This window comes from Mustela erminea, chromosome 12, assembly GCF_009829155.1.
Source record: "Mustela erminea isolate mMusErm1 chromosome 12, mMusErm1.Pri, whole genome shotgun sequence".
NCBI classification, from domain to species: domain Eukaryota; kingdom Metazoa; phylum Chordata; class Mammalia; order Carnivora; family Mustelidae; genus Mustela; species Mustela erminea.
The window spans coordinates 43212132-43225571 of record NC_045625.1 but is presented as its reverse complement, the minus strand read 5'-3'; the positions used below and the strand labels follow the sequence as shown (position 1 = coordinate 43225571).

Sequence of the window (13440 nt, the reverse complement as noted above, 5' to 3'; positions counted from 1 at the left end):
GGAAACAATCTGTTTGATATAGGGTCCCATATTTTAGACATCACCATACAGGGCCAGTGGGGGACAGCTTCAAGAGAGATGTTAGCATGTGTGTTCCACCCCCAATACACACTCACATATCTCTAGGTAGAATGAGATTCTCTTACAAAACACTGGATAAAGGACTTAATACAAACTGTAAATGTTTAGCCTATAATTTTTCATTAATGTCTCCAATACAGAGTGCTGCTGGGAAATTAAAACATAAAAGCAATTCTTTTTTTTTTCTTTTTCTTTTTTTTTTTTTTTTTGCCTTGTATTTATTGAGCAAGAGAAAGAAATGAAACAATAAAAGATACACTAAGGAAAAGTTCCCTGTTTGTAATATATTAAAGGCATCATTTTAACTGTGCTTCCTCCTTCCTTGTGGGCCAGCCCTTTTCCCAAGCACAGAATACCCAGCCTACGCTCCCATCAATGCTCTCTGGCTTTCACCAACAGTCCTCCACATATCTAAGCCTGCTTTGCCAGAGCCTTTCTTTTAAAATAGCTAAATTCATTAGGGATTTGGGGAGGAAAATGTCACATTGAGACAATTAAGTTGTGGTTTCTAAAAATAAAATGAAGAAAGGATAAATGTGTTGGCGTTGAAAAAAAGGGTTATCTGCAGTATGAAATTTCAAAGGTCCTAGCTTGAAAGCTATGAACTCTAATTATATTCTGATTTCCACCCAGGAAAATCTATCTTTTTCCCCTGTGCTTCACTCAGACTCGAAAACTGAAATACTGTGTACATGGAATAAATATTGAGTTCCATGAAGTAAAGGTATTATATAATTAAGAGTGACTGAGAAACATTAATACATCCTACCTGTCCTGCCAGTCGCTGGTCCCAGCCCTCCGAAGCCCTCGTCCCCTTCAGTATCTTTACAAGTCGCTGTTCAGTCTTCTAAACATCTCTGTGTAGTCTTCCTCCTGGCCATGACTGATGTCATTTTTCTGTTCCGGAGGCAAAGAGCTGTGTTACACATCCCTTCAAAGTTTTGCACCATTTTGACACCGTGATTTCTTTTTTATTTTAATCAGAATGTCCAAGTTTCTTCCTTCTTTGCCTAACTACGACTTCTCCTTGGCTTCACGATCTTTTCCAACCCTACAGAGGAACCCCCCTCCCCGCCTTCCTCAGTATCAACGTGTCAGTTTCAGTTTGCATTTGTTGGTACTATTGCCTTCTTCTCAATGTTCCTTGAAATCTCCGTGTGAAGGGGCACCTGGGTGGCTCCGTGGGTTAAAGCCTCTGCCTTCTGCTCAGGTCATGATCCCGGGGTCCTGCCTCTCTGTCTACATGTGATCTCTGTCTGTCAAAAAAAAAAAAAAAAAAAAAAAAAAAAGAACGAAATCTCCTTGTGAAGTGAATACACACGGAACCCAGGCAAGTCTCTTTCTTCATAGATTATGAAGCAGTACAAATGGTTTGGGAACCTGAAAGATCTGGATTCAGATCGTGGTTCTAAAGCACTAGCAAGCCAAAGAGCCCTTCTGAACCTCTCTGTCCTCACCTTTAGGATGGGGGTCCCAGGGCGGACCTCAGAGTACCACTGCAACAATGCCAGGAGACTGCACCTAGAAAGACAGCAATACGCTTCCTGGCATGTCTCGAGTGCCTGCTTCACCTTTCCTTTGCTCTCCTAAGTTTTTAGCTAACTATTTTTTATCGCTGATCACACACTTCAGGGGTTAAGTCACTCATGCTTCCTGTGACTCTTGGGGAAATGCTCAGGGTGTACTATTAGTCCTCCCTAACTTCATCTCACTGATACATCTCACGCCGATTATAAAGCTGTCTTCCTGTTGGTTAAGACTCACCCCTACAAAGAAACACAATCATAGGTTCCGGGTTTGAAGTATTTTGTTCTTTTACTTCTTTTCCAAAAGTTCGGTCAAGCGCAAACATTTCAAACTTGAATTCAGCACTTTTACCACGCAAGGCAATCAGTATACACCAATACCAATTTGGCATACCCGTGCACAATGTGATATTCAATATAAAAAGTGGGTTATAAGAAGCAACGAATCAGAAATTGTAATAAAGTAGAGGAGGGGGAAAAATTGTAATGGTATTCAGGAACCAAAATTGAGCTGTCCGAATCTATTGTTTATACGTGGGCTTAATTTCACCAGAACTGCTTGCTCAGCTTAACATAAATCCAGAGGGGGAAAAAAGCGACTTTCACATGAAGAAATATGAACTGGAATTCATAGATACAGCAAGAAAAAAGTTCAACTCTCATCTGTCTACATGAGCAAAATTATTTTCTCATGTTTCTTCTGATTCACCGTTTCTATTTTGTGACAGTTTTGGATGGAGATCGCAAAAACTAAAAGGTCTCTTTTGCACCAGGAGAGAACAAGCAACAGGCTCTTCAGATAAGGCTGAAGAATGATGCTTGAGTCACCAGTGTCTCCGAAGAAGGGATGTTAGGAGTTTGCAAGTTTGACCCTGAAAGCTGGCCCTCTCGGGGTGGGGTGGAACCAACATATTTTGAGATCTCTGCAAAGAAGAAAGGGAACGTGCAGATTCTACCTACGAAGTGTTGTGTATCACTCTACTTTAGATCTTTGAGTTCTCAGTTCAGGGAATACTAACATGCCCCAGTGAGGCAAGGCATTCAAAAAGGATGCTGGACATCTTCCTCACCACACTCTGCCTTACAACCCTCCACCCACCTTCTTTGATGGTTCAAACTATTTTAAAAGTCAATACACATCTAATTCTACGGTACTCTTCCCTGAGTTTGGAATAGATATCGTTAGAATGGGAAGGGTTGCCTCGGACTAGGAACTAGGACCTTTCCCAGATGTCAACACCCAACAGAATTCCAGTAGAAAGGATGGTGAGATTATCTCCTCCCAGAGCAGCTATTTCCTTCCAATGTCCTACTGAAATGTCCTCTGTTATTGAAAGCCCTAGCCGGCTGAGGATTTGGGCTACCAGTTTGGGTTTTGCCCAGTTGAGCTGTAGAAAAAAGCGTCTTTCTTCCTTATCACGGCTCTTGAAAGTCTTAAAGGCTCCTCCTAGGTTTATTTTGCTTTTTACTAAGTAGGACACTTTCATTCCTCACAACTAATCCATTCAAAAAACATCACAGTTCTGTGCAACTACCAAAATAATGGCACTGATATCTTGAGTTGCACCAAGGAAATCTATCGGCAGGAAATAGGCAGCCTTAATCCTTTCTTCTGTATAAATATTGGTTTCCAGTGCACCTGAAATGTAGACTCATTTGAAGATGTCCAACAAGAACACAAATACTACAAACACTCTCCCGAAGAATCAACTTTCATGAAGTTAAGCTTTATTCCCACTGGCAGATATCCAAAAAGTAACTTCCTATTCTTACTTGACATTCACACCTTCAGAATATAAAGTTATTCTTCAGACCGGATAAGTCAGTAGGTTAGTAATCATAAGCTGGATTTTTAAGTGGGGTCTACAGAGGAATTCAATGCAATAAAAGACTTAGCTCTATCAAGGGTGAACTTCAACCACAGAGTTATACATTAATGCAACTGTTGGAAATTAATGGTTTCCCATAAAACATGATAAATTTTATAGAGTGGCATCAGAGGTTCTGAAGCCAGATGCACGGTGTATTCATGTGATAATGGAAGATGAATGTTTACTGAACATATCATCCTGAATTCAGTTCTTTGTGAACAATTTTTCCCTTTGTTTTTGAGTTTATCAAAGCCAAATACCTAATCCATTCCTTAAGTGAAGGAACAGAGTTTGATTTATTATTGGCTGATTTTTTTTTTTTTTTACAAATGCTTAGGTTTTTCTCTTCTTATTCCATAAGTCAAGATAGTCGGTAGTCTTACCTAAACCAAAAAGGAGATAAAATGTAGATTTCAGATACTGACATGTAGCTACTAAAGAAGCAAAGAGAGGGCTGGTTCTTGAAAACAGTTTGGCGCATTAATTTTCCACAAAGTTCCCATCAGATGTCATCAAATTCAACACACTGTGCAGATGGGAAAGACTGACTATTGAAACAATTAACTATTGTGAGTCATTTCCTCAATCTGCTTTTGTTTTAGCCAATATGTCAAGTGGTGACAGACACTGTAAAATTTCACAAGCTCTACTGTCTTCTTGGAAACAGCAGAATACAACTGACACAGCTCAGCTTGATGTATCTACCAAACTAATGGTGGGGCCTCTTTCCTTCTACTTTTCAATGCCAAAATCTAGAGATATTATGTAGAAGCTATTCAACAAGAAGAGCACGAAGTCCATTTTATTCTCTCTGAATACTCCCACTTAATCACCTGCTGGCTCTTACTTCTCCCTTTGAATTGAGGCTAAAATGAATATGGCTTAAAAAAATTTATTTATTCAGTCTCCACTATCTCAGAAAAAAATGCTGTCATGGACCCTGAGTTTTTCTGAAATTTGCCACTTGCTGCTGCCTAGTCTGAAAGTTTAGATGACCGAGTTTATCACTTAACACTCTTAGTGTGACTAAAGTGACTTTTAGATTATCAAAAGCCACTTGTGCTAATCTAACTAAACATTTTCTAATCTTAGAGGTATGATTTTATTATTTGTATGTATGTCACTTGCATGTCTAAGGAAAGTGGGAGGAAACCATGGGAAACCAATGGATACGTGAAAAATTCCTCAACATCACTCATCATCAAGGACATGCAAATCAAAACCACAATGAGATATCCTTCACACCTATTAGAAAAGCTATCATTGAAAAGACAAGGGATAACAAATGTTGGCAAGGACATGGAGAAAAGGGAACCTTTGTGCGCTGTCAGTAGGAATGTAAATTGGTATAGTCACTGCAAAAAGTGCTACAGAGGTTTCTCAAAAAGTTAAAAATACAACTATTGGGGCATCTGTGTGGCTCAGTGGATTAAGCCTTCAGCTCAAGTCATGATCCCAGGGTCTTGGGACTGAGCCCCACACTGGGCTCCTTGCTCAGTGGGAAGTCTGCTTCTCCCTCTACCTCTATGTGCTTACTCTTGCTCCCCGACCAATAAATAAATAAATCTTTTTTTAAAATAAGTAATTAAAAAATTAAACTACAACTATTAAATGATCCATCAATTCCTCTTTGGAACATGTATCCAAAGAAAACAAAAAGAGGACATTGAAAAGATACCTGTATTACCATGTTCATTGCAGCATTATTCACAAAGCCAAGATATAGAAACAACCTAATTTCTTGTCAGCAGATGAATGGAAAAAGACAATGTGCTACATATATACAATGGAGTATTACTCAGCCATTAGAAAGAAGAAAATCCTGTCATTTACTACAACATGGGTGGAACTTGAAGGCATCATGCTATATGAAATCAGTCAGACCTAGAAAAGTAAGTACTGTATGAGATTCCACAAAAAAAGCTGAATTTGTAGAAGTAGAGTAGAACTGTAGTTACCAGAAGGACTGGGGAGGAGGGAGTAATGGAGAGATGTTGATTAAAGGATATAAACTTCTGGTTAGGAGATGAATAAGTTCTGAGGACTTAATATGTCACATTGTGAATATAGTTAACAATACTGCATTTTATACTTAAAAGCTGTAAGAGAGTAGATCTTAAATGTTCTCAACACACACACAGAGGAATTCTGTGATATGATAATCTAGCTAATGCTGTAGGGGTAATCATATTGTAATATATAAATATATAAAATCAACACGCTGTATACCTTAAACTTATACAATGTTATATGTCAATTATATCTCAATAAAGATGCATAACCTAAACAAAACACGTGGCTATCCCAGATAGGCAAATGCAACAACTCACCCAAGATTAGACAGAACACAGCAGGTAGGATGCAAGAAAAAAAGCAACAGTTGGGATTATGGCAGTCATAGAAAGACAGTCAAACTCAGCTAGACCCTAGTTAGCAAAATGCACACAACCACGCTGACCAACCTCAGATACATTCTTCCTATTTCTGGCGGTCATACCACATATCTCTAGTACATTCACTCTCCATCCTTATAGATGACTTTTCACACCTCACCTCTTTTAAAAACCCTCTAACACCTTCTTTCCCATCCATTCTGATGACTTTGCTTCTTCTTCATTTTAAAAACTTGAAGTAACCAGAAGAAAACCTCTGTGGATTGCTACCACTGCATCCACCTACCTACCAATTTCCACACTCATAGTATGGTTTTTCCATCTGTGAGCATACTCTCCATGTACCTGCATAAAACTAAACTATCCATCTGAGCAGTCTTTTGCCTCCTCAAAGATATGGAACAAGCAATTCACACACCCTCTTCTGTATCATCAAACGCTGCTCTCTACTGGGTTTTTCCCTTTTTGTACAAATGCGATCTTAACTCTCCCATCTTAGGGCAAAGATTATCCATCTTTTAGAGACTAAGGGCTCCTTACACTGAAGCTAGTGGTTCTCAAACCGAAGTCAACGTTAGAATCCCCTGGGGAGCTTGAACAAGAACATCAAGGCCAGGGTTCCTGCCCCCATCCCAGAGATTCTGATGTAGTTGGTGTGGGGTATCACCCGGGCATTAGCATTTTGTGCATCTGATGTGATTACAAGGTGCATCCCAGGGAGAGAAGCACTGATCTAACCTAGATTCATCATTAGTGAGGTAACAAAAGTCAAGAGAGGTGTCGCAGCTCAACCAAACCTAGATAAATCATTAATGGAAAAACCAAGACAAAAACCCAGCAAAGCAAATTCCCAGTCCAGTGCTCTTTTGACAACATCAGGGAATATGTCACACACAAAAAGGTTATCTTTGGCTAAGAACAAGGAGTGCCACCCTAAGTAATGAACTTGCTAATTGTTCAGTTCCATAGAGAATACTGACCGTTCAGTCTTTGGTCACAAAAGGAGAGCTTAAACCAGGATGCTGAGAAGGCAAGTGAAGCAGGGAATGTGAAGAAATCCCTGCCATGGTACCCACAGCAGATGTTTCAGAAGTTTGGGGATGGTGAGGGACCCAGGGGAAGGTGCCAAGGAACAGCGTGAGGTGCTGTGTGATAAATGGAGCTGTCTTTTTCCCATTACAGGAACATAGCAAGTTTCAAGAGCAAATCAGAAACCCAGAATGATTAATTGTGTAGTCTACAATGAGTCCTGTTGTGTTTGTCTATGAATCCCTTTGCTCTGCAGATCAGACACACCAGGTGCAGAGAAACACCTGGCTCTGATGAACCCTGTGAGTTTCTGGGTAACCCACTCCAAAAAAGGGGAACAGTGGTTTTGTTTTCAGGTGAACAGTAGGAAAAGAATCAAAGCCGCTGAGAAAACGGCATTGGTGGAGTCAGAACAAAAGCATCCCTTTAACATCAAGCCAAGATGCTGTCATATCTCTGGCTTTGCCTTCTCTTTTTCTAGACCCACTTGGCATCAACGAGCACCAAAATGCTTAAGGAAGTCTTAACTTCATGCCTACTTATTCCCACCCACTGGTTCAGCTGACCTAGCAGTCACCTTTGCCTTCTCCCTAAGGAAGCGCCAGCTAAGCATTAGCAGCGAACGATGTAGTAATTGAGTTCATGGGTTGCTGGGCCCAAAGCCCACATTTGGTTATCCGTGTGATATTGCACAAAGTATCTAAAGTCTCTGTGCTTCACCATCTGCCCAGAGATAAAATAATGTTACCAATACCCACCTTGGAATTCTTGTGCTGACTGAAGTAGACATGAATGTGAGGTGCCTGAAACAATTGATAAATGGTAGCTATTGCTGTTAAACAAGATGGCCGGGGAGATTTCTGTTATTTTTCTTTAAAGCATTACAAGTACTTAAACAATACTGTTTGCATACTGAATGAGCATGTCAATTACACACGGTTATTGACCCTTCCTTAAAGCTGATGAGGTACACTAATATTTAGTTAGCTAATTTTGTTCAACTGCAGAAGCAACATGGCGTGGTAGAAGGACCTAGATCCAAATGCTAGCTCTATTGTTTACTAACTGCAGGCCTTAGGAAAGGTGTTTAATCTCTCTATGCCTCATCTGGTCTTTAAAAAGTAAGAAGAAAAATACCTCATTTGCAGAAAGATTGTGAGAACTAACTGAGGTAATGCAACCACCTGGTGCATAAGAGGGTGTCTACAATACAGGCACGCTGACAGGACAACGCACATTTACCTCACAGCAATAAAACCACTCTCCATTTTTAATACTCTTTCATTGTTTTCACTAATTCATAACAGCATTCCTCCAAATTAATCTGAATTTGTTACATTTTGTCATATTGTTTAATTCCAAGTAAAGCTAAATGACAAGTGACCATGTCAGAATGATTCTGGGGGTGCATGTCCTCTAAAACAGATTAATGTAGACATGGCTCTCTGAAAATATCTGTGGGGGGTGGATTCTAAAACCCCTTTTAGCCACACCTCAAGCCTGTAGAGGGTGGAAGCTTTTATGTTTATCTTCTCTAAGGATAAACGATTGGGTTTAGATTAATAGAAAACAAGGAGAAAAAAAAATGCACAGATCTATGTAAAACAGAGTTATGTCTATGACAAGTGTTTTCAAATATGTGGTAAAGAAAATTGGTACATTAAACATCTCTGGCTTGTCTAGTTTCTAAAAAGCCACGGAAGTTAAATTAGGTTGATTTATTTCCCAAAGTGGTCATTTGGATTATGCTACCCGTAATGGGACATCAGTATCTCTGAAAGCAAAAGACTTAAAATATATAAAGACATTTTTATGGTCTGCCATGCCTATTTCTAAAATACTCTAAATCTGATACTGCCTTAGGCTGGCTTCCCTGGAAGTAGACACTGAAACAACGATTCATGTGCATGCGTTTTATTAAGGAAGGGCTCCCAGAAAAAGAACCGGTTAGGAAGAAGGGAAGCAGGACAGAGAAGGGAAAGAAAGCAAGCAAGGCTTTTTCGATGGAGGACAACATGGATCTGGTCCTGCAGGAGAACGTTGGAGGGTTAATTTAACTCAGAGTGGTTCCCAGCTTAAAGAAAGCTTGAACCTTCCTACAGCTGCACCTGCTTGTCATTGGCCAGGGCCACCTGGGAGAGAAGACATAACCTTCCAGACACTTCCTGCCCTTTGGAGCAATTGGCAAACAAGAGTCACAAGTGCTGGCCATTGGCAGCAAAAGCACAAGGACGCTGGGGGAAAGGCCCATCACAATAGGAAAAGGTAACTTTTCATGGAGGAGGGAAAGGAAGAGAGAACAAATAGTCAGAAACAGTTAGCTTTCCTCTCAATTATTCCAAAGCAATTTTTTCTTTCATTATACCCCAGTTTTTCTATTATGAATGTGATGAATACAAAACATAGACACAGTTGACACATACATTATCCCCGATTAGTGACGTTGCATCAATCCAACCTAGATTAGATAATTTTTTTAAATTATTTATTTATTTGCTTGACAGAGCAAGAGAGCACGAGCAGGCAGAGCTGCAGAGTGAGAGGGAGAAGCAGGCTCCCCACTGAGCAGGGAGCCCAATGTGGGGCTTGATCCCAGGACCCTGGGATCATGACCTGAGCCAAAGACAGTGGCTTAACCAACTGAGCCACCCAGGTGCCCCTAGATTAGATAAATTGAGCAAGAAGCAAGCAAGTGTGTTCACATAAAAAAAGCTTTATATTATGTACATGGTTAGTTCCAAGCATGCACATTGGTTGCTCAATATGAGGAAATTGCTATTACTTAGTTATGATTGTAAGACACAAAAATTTACAAGTATAATAGTAATTCTTTATATTAATCTCCCCTACATGCACTTTTAAGAAAACCATACGGGTTTTAATAAACCTTTTTCCAACATTGTTTATTCATAACATTTATTAAAATGTCATTTTATGCCTATTGGAACTATAAGCATTCAAATCAGTCTTGTATTTTGCATGTCCTTTTCACTTAATTTTTCTAGTTATTCTTTTTTATCTCGTTTGATGATAATGTCAGCCCACAACAGATTGGGAATTTTAACAAACTTCGTCCAGCACTGGCCATAAGATTGAGAATCACAGCTCTACCCCAGACTGCTTCCCCGGTGCCTGGGGGAGTGAGCAGAGCCTCAGAGGCAGAAGCAGCAGCAGGAATAAAGGGGGAGGCAGAGGCACACCCACATTAGTAATAATGATACCATAATAAAAACAGCTCTGTCTGAAACACGGGAACACATGACTCAAGACAGGACATGAAGTCAGCTTTATAAATTATGAAACCTAAGTCAAGACTGCATTTGTTCTGTGATGATTTGAACAAGTTCTTTCTCAAGCCTGAAACTAAAAGCAAAGATGAAGAAGCTGGGGCGCCATCTTGTGGAGAGAGCAACCAACACCAGGTCCAGTGGTGTCCTCCCTCTCCCCACCCCCAGAAGCAAGCCTTCTCCACCACACATTCCCCCGACCCACCCAGCTCCTCCGAGTATGTCTCAGAACTCCAATACTCTTTTCTTTCAAAAACAGGACTCAAGAATAAGAAAAACATCCCTGCCTACACCATTTTCCTTCCCAGCAGAGCTGCGTGTGGTGAGATGGCTTTAAGTCGGCCTCTTTAATCATGGGACATAAAGATTCCACCTGCTCATGGCTGGAGGGAGCCCCTCTGTGCAGCAAAACCCCTTTGTCCGCCCCCCTCCCCCCCCCCACACACACACCCAGCTGTTTTTCTCCATCTTTTACCTGTCACAGAAAGCTGATGAGGCGGGCAGAAACCTGAGGGCTAGCCCAGGATTAGCTTCACTGTGTGCAACAAATAGATGGTGTGTGGGGAGGGCTTTTAAGTCAAGTGCTGCCACAAACAGTACTATTTTGAGGAAATGATGGTTGTAAGGGATTTAGAAAGTCATCTGTCATTTGTCTTCAAGCAACACCACACAGAGCAGGCCAGACATAAGAATGGCAATCCCATTTTCAAGGCCTTTTTTCCAACCATTCCCGGAGACTTAATATAGAGTAATCATTCACATGCAGAAATACATTCTTATGTTGAACATTTATATCTCAACTTCTGCTTTCTGCATTGAGTGGACATGAAGAGAAAATCTCTTCAGATTTGAATGATCACTTCATTAATTTTCCCTAGATTTTTAATTTTTCTAAATTTTTAGGCATAATTTACAGAGTATCCTTATAGGACTTTGGGATGTACATGACAGAAATACAACTCTGATAACCTGAGAATAGAGAACAAGAAATAGATTGACTCACACAACTTGAATTCTGGGGGGTTTCAGGCACTTCTGGATCCAGGGTCTTAAACAATGCCACTGAGTATGTCTTTCTCTCTGCCTCTCAGCTGTCCTTTTGTATGTGGCTTTATTCTGAAGACAGGCTATCTCCACGTAGCAGGAGTAATGACAGTCAGCAGTGGGATACTCATATCTCCACCCCTAGCACCTTGACCTCAAAAAGCAGGAAATAGTCTTCCATGGTCAGTCGAGCAGAGCAGTCTCAGGAAAAGCTACTCTAGCCTCATTTGTGTTAAACGTCAGCCCCCAACACCACAAAAGACTGTCACAACAGAATCACACAGGGTGGAGGAGAGGTGGTTCAGGAAGGAAGAGACCTACAATCTGGGGTAAGACATGGATCACTCTCTACTATTTGCCTGAATTGACTGTGGAGTGTAAGAGAATCATCTCCTGTCCCTCCATTCTTGGCCCCAGTGTCTACATTCAGGGACCACGTTTGGCTGTTGACAGTCATGTCAGCATGTGGTCATACTGGTACCTGTGGTAACCCACAGATCTCCAATCTGAGGGGCAACATGGTACAAATACATGGTAATTATGGTAAACATAAATTAAGAAGACACTGTGTGACTTCTTTAGGAAAAAGCAGAAATTCAAAGAGCCAAAATACCACAATCTCTGGTGCCTCTTGGAGCTGGTGACCCAGGCTATAATCCAAAGGAAAGCAGAGTCTCTGTTTTAATCACACACTCCATGATTTACCTTACAGATAGCAGACATGAAAAACAGGAAGTTTTCACATTTTATGGGGGAAAAAAATAGAACACTATAGTAACAATGATAAAAAGATTCCAGAATAAATTTTCCCCAGCTCTAGATCTGCTCTCATCTTACTGAATACCTTTAAGAAAATAATTTGGACTTTTTAGTTTAAAAAAAAAAAGGTATGAAAAAGGAAAAAAAGAAACATCTGTGGGCAAAGGTCTTTATCAGGATGTCAGAAGGGAGGTTTGTTTGGTTTTTTTTCCATTGTCCTTATATTACAAATAAGGCCCAAAGCTGAGAACCCAAAAAAGCAAACACCTTACATTCTGAAAGTGTTCACCTCTTGGGATCACCTGTCCCTCCAGGGCTTCCCATGAGGCACTGGGACAGACCAATCAACCACCACCCACAACCACCATCTCATCCTCGGTACAGGTTGCAAGGAAAGGCAAGCAAATCTCATGAGCAGTACAGGCTTTGTGGGGAGCAATTCATCCCTCCCCAAAGTCACACGAGGGAAGCACCAAGAAATGCTGGCAAAGACTGCCCCATCCCACCCTCATTCTCTGTTCCCTTGAAGGATACAGTTCCCTTATCTCTACATGAAGGAGTCCAGGGATTGGGGGAGGGGTGTGGCAGGAGCCTTGGGTCTGCCCTGGGTGGCACCAGGCCAAGCATGTATAGCCCATTAATACAAAAAGTTGCTCTTAAGCTCACAGTTGTTTTTTGTCCTGTGATGGTAAGTAGGAAAATTATGAAATCATTGATTCACCGTTTTAAGCTGCCTACATGCACACTTGTATACGTGCCCTAGTCTATATATATGAGTAAAAGCATGAGAAGGGGGTAAGGTTAATGCATCCCCAAAAGACATCGAGGGCCCTCAGAGAGGTCTCTGATGACCGCAGAGTCCAGGGTGAAGCTGAAAACCCCAGTGATTACCATGACAGCAGAGGCTACCACCATTAGATGGAACCTGATGGGATCCCCGGACTCAGGGTCCCATGGCACCAGGATCCCTTCCACTGGTCTCTCAGCAGTCATGTGAAAGGATTTCCACCTCCCTATCCCTGGGAGAAGAGTCAGCACCACAGAGGCAAGCCAGGCCGTCCCACTTCTTCCCAGGCAGCCAGATGACAGTGCTGGCCTGTGCTGGGAGCAGGAGGAAACTAGCTTGAAACTGACATCTATGAACAGGGCCAGAAATGGTGGCCCCAAGAACCCCAAGAGTCAGAGCAATGGAAATGGGTGTGGTGCCTGCAGCCTTTTTTCTTCAGACTCTTAGAGCAGCAGGGCAGGACTAAAGCCCAGGTGAAGGAGCCAGGCTTTGACTTGAGCCTGGGCATGGCAGAGAAATTTCAAAGCAATCCTCCTGGAGGGACCTGCAGTTCGGCATCTTTCTTGGCCAGTAGTGCTCCTCATGTACAGGGTCAGTAGAGAGAGCAGGTCTCTGGCCCACCATGCCAGGATTTCCTCCTGGCTGGCTGTATATTCTTGGGCA

At 41.4% G+C, this 13440-nt stretch overlaps 1 long non-coding RNA gene across 1 annotated transcript in view; it reads right to left on the bottom strand.

Moving 5' to 3' along the window:
* The window catches only part of LOC116570745, a 190196-nt gene that overhangs the window by 126123 nt on the left and 50633 nt on the right, over positions 1 to 13440 (bottom strand). Inside the window, exon 2 of the long non-coding RNA XR_004277543.1 lies at positions 851 to 978. This is a non-coding gene — a long non-coding RNA (uncharacterized LOC116570745). The remainder of the gene's footprint in view (positions 1 to 850; positions 979 to 13440) is intronic.